Source organism: Tursiops truncatus, chromosome 20 (assembly GCF_011762595.2).
Source record: "Tursiops truncatus isolate mTurTru1 chromosome 20, mTurTru1.mat.Y, whole genome shotgun sequence".
Classification (NCBI taxonomy): Eukaryota; Metazoa; Chordata; class Mammalia; order Artiodactyla; family Delphinidae; genus Tursiops; species Tursiops truncatus.
Window position 1 is genome coordinate 4920908 of NC_047053.1, and position 7754 is coordinate 4928661.

Consider the following 7754-nt stretch of genomic DNA (forward strand, 5'->3'; position numbering starts at 1 on the left):
TCCTTCCCCGCTTTCCGCTTGGCAACCACAAGTCTGTTCTCTATGTCTGTGAGTCTGTTTCTAACAGTAATTACTTGAAATCATTAAATGTCCAGTCTCTCTTCACATTTCCCTGTCTCATAATTTCTTTTTCATGTAGAGTTTATTTGAATCATCTTTCAAAGATGTTGTCAGCTTTGCCAACTGGCCTCAACTTCCCCACTTATTCCAGCAATATTTTAACGCTACTCACACGTCGTCCCACCAAACTCTCAAGTCAGTGGCTTTCAAGCTCACCTCTGGGTGCTTCCTCCTTTACTGCTCAGGTGTGTGCTGCACTGCGTGTCTGAAACTGTGGGTGGGCTCGGATCGGCACTACATTTAACAGAAAGTCCTGAGAGTTTTTTGTCACGCAGAAAATACCCTTCCTTGTTTTGCAAAGTTGATGCAGACTTTTTGCTAATTTTTCTTTATGGGAGAATAGCAGTTCTATGGACATTTTGAAGGGGGGGATATATATACAATGGAATATTACTCAGCCATAAGAAAGAATGAAATAATGCCATCTGTGGCAACATGCATGGACCTAGAGATCATCGTACTTAGTGAAGTAAGTCAGAGACAAATATATATTGCTTATAGGTGGAATCTAAAAAAATGATACAAATGAACTTATTTACAAAACAGAAACAGACTCACAGACACAGAAAACAAACTTATGGTTACCAAAGGGAAGGAGGGGAGGGATAAATTAGGAGTTTGGGATTAAAATATACACACTACTATATATAAAATAGATAACCAACAAGGACCTGCTGTACAGCACAGGGAACTATACTCAGTATCTTGTAATAACCTACAAAGGAAGAGAATGTAAATGTAAATAGATATAGATATATAGATATTCAAAGTTTATCAATACTCAGTAGAATAACACAGGTGAACCAGACAAATTCAGTTTCTTTTCAGGAAAAGAATAACAAACAATGTTTAGGATGTCAAAAGACTCAACAAATACCACTGTCTAGAAGCCACTCAGAAAATATTTCTGCTATCAAAGCCTTTTGTTCTTCAAAAGTCACCATCTACCAGATGAAGATTTTAATATGCAGATACCAGATAGTGTGAACTTTAATTTGTACTTTTTCCACCAGCTTTTCGAATGGAAGTTTCCTCCTTTGCCTTTGCAGAATCCTTTGCTTTATCCCTATTCTTGGGTGCTCTGGAGCTGGAAGCAGTTTTCTTGTCTTGGTCCTTTGCTGTGTTCTCTGAGGTTTCTGTAGTTGACCGACAGCTGTCAAAGTCCCCTGAGAGGGCATCAGTGAGGTCTTGGGCATCTGCAGGTTTCTCTGATGCCTCAGGTTTCTTTGTAGGTGGCGTCGCTGATTCGACCGCATCGTCATCATCCAAGAGATGTGGATATTCAGGTGGGATGGTGTCATCCCTTTAGCCCAGTTTGTCTCTGTGTTCAGCTTTCACTTTTGCCTCGACTTTATCCTCTAGGGGGTTTGTTCCCATCTGGGTCAGGCTGTCTTTGCCCGAGACTGTCAGAAAGTTGATCCCGGGCATTGTCAAGTTCTTTGTCATCACTCTGCGGAGTGTCAGGGGGTGGACCCGCATAGTGGGTGGGTGGAGCTGGGGTTGGGGAAACTACTTCAGAGATGACAGCCGAAAGTTTAGCATCTTCAGATTGAAGAGATGCAGTGTTTGGGGGAACGGTGAAGTCCTTGGACGAAGCATTAAGGAGGAAGTCTTCACTCAAAGGTGGGAGCGGTTCCTTGGGCTCCTTTATATCTATAGTTATAGATATACAGATATCTATATCTCTATATATCTCTATATATCTGATTCACTTTGCTGTACACCTGAAACTAACACAACATTGTAAATCAACTACGCTTCAATAAAAATTTTTTAAAAATAAAATATTTAAAAAGCCACCTAGGAAAAAAAACCAAAACCAAAACCATGTCATCCTAAACTGGAAAGATTTAGTTTCAGAAGACCCACAGTACTCTTCATTTTACAACTAATAAGTAAGCTTATACATTTAAAACAGACAAAAGAAGGATCCGCCATGTAGTGAACTGCTCAGTCCCCTAATTACTAGACGCCATTGAGAATTCACTCATTAGAAACATTTTTTTTCTACAACGATTTCTTGAGCAACTACCATGTGCCAGGCTCTGTGCTAGATGCCAGAGTTATAAAGAGGAACAGGCAGAGTCCCTACCCTAATGCTTGTCACTGACTATAGAACAAGAGAGTCACACCCATGGCTTTTGAGGACCAGTGAGATCCCTGCTGGGCCAACCATGGGAGCAGAGGATTCTAGGAGCAGAGGAAGGTGATTCGTTCTGCCTGGGGCTCCGGTATCTGGAAAGCATCATGAACGAGGTAGTACTGAGGGTAAATGAACGGACAGTAGGAAGAAGGCAAATGATGTGCTTGGCCATTAGTGGGTAACCTGGTGCTTCTAGATCATAAAGACACGAGACTGAAAAAGTAAGCTGGTGTGTGATAATGAAAGTCTTTAATGTAAAGACTTTGGGCTTTATCTCTTAGGCAGTAGAAATCCCTGGATATTCTTAAAAACAGCATCGTGGCATGATTAGAAGTCTAATGAAATAAGAAACAGCAACCAACTGAATCATTCTTAAATGATCAAGACTAGATTCAAACAAACTCCAAATCTAACCAGAATTTAAAAGTATTTCAGATATGAGACGAATAGCACATAAAATGTCAGGAATCCCATTTGTTTGATTAAGACAGAAAGAAGAACGCACAGATGATTTTCATTCAAGCTCAGTCTGAAGCCTAACTTCTTATCTGGTGCTTTTACAGAGACAAGGAAACCAGCCTCCCAGGTTTAAATTTGGATTCCCAAGGTATATCTGACTTTGTAGCCAGGACACAAAGTCCCTCAGTGATGCTAGTATTTTTCTTCTGGTTCAAGATTGCATTTTCTTCCAGGTCAGTGAAAAAAAGCACTTCGGTCACACACTCACCATTATCTACTTTTTTTCTCTTGATTCCTGGTATATGCAGCATGTGGGAAAAAGACCATGGTCCCCTGATCCACCTTTGTCCTCATTAATGTGTCTTATTTAAATGTGTAGGCTTCTGATTTTTACTCCAGAAAAAAAGACGTTTTACTCTTTAAATTTATATATGCTGCCCAATGCCCTGAAGTGCTACAATATACCAGACTTTTCTTTCTCCTTTTCTTTCTCCCTTCCTTTCTTTCTCCCTTCCTTCCTTCCTTTCTTTCCTCCCTTCCTTCCTTCCTTTCTTTCCTCCCTCCCTCCTTCCCTTCCTTCCTTCCTTCCTTATTACAATTATTAAGAATTTTGAAGATACTGGCAATAATTTTCAGACACCAGACTTTCTCCTAATAATCTAGAATCAGTCTAGGACCAACTTAGAACCTCTGGATCTTTATGAGTAATGGAGGATACTTCTAGGAACACTTTTCAGAGGCCTAGGAATGTTCCTCTCCAGCTAAGACATCTCCCAGCCACACCTCCATGTGTCTGTAAACACACGTCCCTCAGACACACCCTGGGCTTCATCAGTCTCCCTAATAAAGCAGTGCACACATTAAGGCCCATCTGGTCTGCCCTTAAAAGCAAGTCTCTGCAGGCATCAGAGGAGTCTTCTGCCCACTTCCATCTGTCAGTTCACTAACTGCAGACATTACCCGAGGCCTCAGAACCACATCTACTAGAGTTGGGAAGAGATCTTAGAGACCATCTAACCCGTATGTGTTCACATTTTATTTTTGCAACAAACTCTTTTCTTCAAACAAATTAATATCTCAAATCAAATTTAAAACATCTTAAGAGAGCTCACTGCTTGATATAAAACACGTAAAAGTGGTGGGAAAACTTAAGTTTTCCTCCCCCCACCCCACCACGGGTCTGAAAGGCAAAACCCTTGGGCCCCGCAGAGCCTAGTTTGAAAACCAATGGCTCATTGAACTCTCTCCTTTCATAAGTGATGAAACAAAGGTTCAGATACATGAAGCCATCTGCCCAAGGTCACGGCATTCAAAGAGAAGTCAGTATCCTAATTCTAGTCTGATTTATCCCAAAGCCTCAGGTCCTTCCACAGGGTCCTGCATGCTGCCCACCTTGCACTGCTGGAGGCTGATCCCCAGTGGTTTCTACCAAGGTAGAATTGTGGACGTTCATTTTGATGATCTATTTGCTTGGTAATAAGTCTTGTTATATTATTTTTCTCTCTTTCTTAAGAAGTACAACTCACAGTTTTGCTCATGAAGTACAAGTTGTTTTTTGGGTTTCTTTTTGCATCTTGTACCTAAAGCAATGAAGTCTAGCCCAGGAGCACATATTCACCAGTGTGATGTAGACTTCTACCTGTATTTCTTTTGGTGAATTTTCTGCTCACACCATAGCTGGTGTCGACCATGTTTATGAATGTTTCATCCTCTCTGGCATTGGTTGACTTCTTCATCTTGCTGGAGTTGCTTCCACATAGAGTGATTATATAGTTTATCTTCTAAACTGGGACATTTTTGAGAGTAAAAGGGGATTCAACTAATTACTAACCTGGGAAAACAGGTGTAAACCAGGACTGTCCTGGACAAACCAGGACATCCCACAGCCGGGATGATGCTGAGGAAGTTTCAGTTGGGTAGAGCAATATGCTTTTTTTTTTTAACATTTAAAAAATATTAAAAAATAGTTAATTTAAAATGTTGTGTTATTTTCAGGTATATAGCAAAGTGATTCAGTTACACATATCTATCTATTCTTTTTCAGATTCTTTTCCATTATAGGTTATTACAAGATATTGAATATAGTTCCCTGTGTTATACAGAAGTTCCTTGTTGTTTATCTCTTTTATATATACTAGTGTGTATCTGTTCATCCCAAACATGGAAACCACAGGAGAAATGATGGAGAAGTACAAACACCAGGAGAAAAAAACAGAAAGTTTGAGGAACTGGTGTGATTGGCAACTTGGAACCAGAATAATGAGCTCTGAGGCTGGTTGATGGGAACCTACAGTCCATAGGACTGGGTAGCCGATATGGGCAGAGTAGGAAGGAGGAAAAGAGGAGAAAACCTCCAAAAGCAAGTTAGAGAATAGAAGTGGCTCTAAGTAGGGAATGTGGTTACTGAGTTTTCTTCAACTGTCTATGCAGAATTGTCTACACCAGACTTTCTAGCAGGGTGAGTCCTAAATTCCTGCAACAATGACAGGAGACAGGAGGTACTCTGACACTCCTCGGAGACATATCTGACAAGGATGAGCTCTGGAGGATGTGATAGAGGAGAAGAATGTTGGCATCACCTCAGCACGTGACACTGGGGTTAGAGAGGACAGCTGCCCCCATTCCCAGTTGGTGCTGGTCCCATAGCACTGTTGTCTGCCTGCAGCCACATCAGAATTCTCAAACCAGGCTTGTGAGGGTCTCACCACTGAGAAGCTATGTGGTCCTGATGCTTACTTAGCAGAAAGGCAGCCATTTTGGCTTGCTTCATATGTCATGGTCACCCAACAACTATTCATGTCACATCTGAGCCTCGGAAGGGCGGACGGCATTATTCAAAGTCACCAGCAAGTGAATGACAGAGCTCAGACTCTATTTCAAGCCTCTGGAATCCTAGTGAAGCACTCTCTCTTCCATGAAGGGACGTCATATGACTCTCATGCATTTTCAGCTTTTAAATTTCAGGTTTGAAATTCGATGTTGAACGTGGACAGTTTGCCACTCATCGTGGACCTCTGAGTAAATTCAGTCTTTCACAACGTGGTGTTTTACAATCGTGACAGGTAACAGGGATGACAAAAGTCGACATCGATGTCTTTTTACTTTAAATTGGTAATGATGTGTAAGGTTCATCCACCATGTGAAGGCAGCCTAGAATTAAATCCATGCGTAACACAAGGGAAATCGTTGCCCGGTAGCTGCTGATTTTCTCCTTGCAGTTCTAGGTGGGAGGGGTAATGCGATTTTGCTCCACCTATGGGATGTTATAGGAAAAGTCAACTTGCTAGTGTGTGACATGGGCCAACAGCATCATCTGGAAACACCAAAATTCAGGTCCCACTTCAGACCTGAATCAGAATCTGTATTTTAACAATACCCCTTGGAAGATCTGTAAGCACATTACAGTTGAGAAGCACAAACTTTCAGGCTTGCTGAGTTGCAGAAGAATCTGTCAGCTATGAATGGGCCTTTGATGTCAGCTTTGTCCTGCCCATAACTGATTTGCAGGGACTGGATGCAGAATCTCAGTGCACTCAGTAAAGTCATCTGGCTGGTTTTTAGGCAGCTTATCTCCAGTAAAGCATGGTGAGAAAACAAGGCAGGTGAATACCAGGTATTGGCACATCCACCTATGTAGATATGTTTCCTAGAATTAATTTTAACTTGTGAATTTTTCTTCTCCCTACTGACGGGGTAGAATTTTGTTATACCTCTCACACCTCTATAACCAAAGACTTCCTAGCCCTAGCTAATTTCTCATTTGCATTGAAATTGTATTGAACAAGAATGAAACAGTAAAAGGACTCTAAATGGTCCCTTGTAAAGCTCTAGAATCAAATTTAACCAGAGTTGGAAGAAATCACTTCAAACCTCTTCTCCCATCAAGTCCATTTCCTCCTTTGGTGTCACCATCTCTTCACAGGAACATGATTGGGTGACTAATTGTGGCTTTCCCCAGGCTTCCAGACTGGATTTTACAACTTGCTTAAGGATTGTTGACTTCTTGGTCATGGCTGACTCGTTCCCGTCCCTTTTGCCAAAAGACTAAAGCTTCCTGCTTCCCTAGAATCTCTTGCATATGAATTTTCTGCTCTTGATGGAGTTACTAAGCTGATCAAATTGTCATCCTAAGTCAAACATCGACATCAAGGATTATTTCATGTTACAAGTATTCTTTCCTCAGAAGCAAGACAATCTTATCCCAGGTTCCCAGAAGGATTTGAATATTTGTATACTTATCTCATGTTGCCCAAACGTTTCTGGACCTCACCAGCCCAGGGTTGGTAACAGGACTGCATTTCTATCTGTGCCCAAATTGTAATCCTTTGAGCTCAAGCAAGAACAAAGCCTCCTCTCCTTTGTCCATCAGTTACTTTCAGGTGGTCCCCACGAAGTTCCTCCCGGGTATGTCCAAACCAGGCAGTCAGCTGTGGTTGCCAAGCAGCCTCTTCTGTCCTAGCTTGTCCTGCTGCAAAGCTTAATTACTAACCCCAGCTTCCCTAATAACTAGACAAAAGCATTCAGGCTTATTAATGAATTTTTAAAAAAGATATTGGGGAGTGTGTGATAACTAGCACTATTTGAGCTTCAACTCAGATAATGCCAAATGCAAAGTACCACCCTCAGCGATATTATGGTCGGTCCTTGATTATGTGTGACAATAAAGTGGGAGGGGCAGTGAGTGGCCTTCTTTTCATCTTTTTCAGATCTACATGTATTCTTTTTTTTTTTTTTAATCTCTGGGATGCAAGGATGGTTTAACATATGCAAATCAGTAAATGTGATCTGCTACATTAACAGAATGAAAGATAAAAGTCACACGGTCATTTCAATACATGCCTAAAAACATTTGACAGAATATAACATCCTTTCATGATGAAAAACTCAACACAGCAAAGGCCATATACGACTAAGCCACAGCTAGTATCATATTCAACCATGGAAATCTGGAAGCTTTATCTTTTTTAACATCTTTATTGGAGTATAATTGCTTCACAATGGTGTGTTAGTTTCTGCTTTATAACAAAGTGAA

At 41.0% G+C, this 7754-nt stretch overlaps 1 pseudogene; it reads right to left on the minus strand.

Annotated features, from left to right (window-relative positions):
- Window positions 1-1110: 1110 nt before the first annotated feature.
- Window positions 1111-4458, minus strand: LOC101319023 (calpastatin pseudogene; annotated as a pseudogene).
- Between the last annotated feature and the right edge of the window lie 3296 nt (window positions 4459-7754).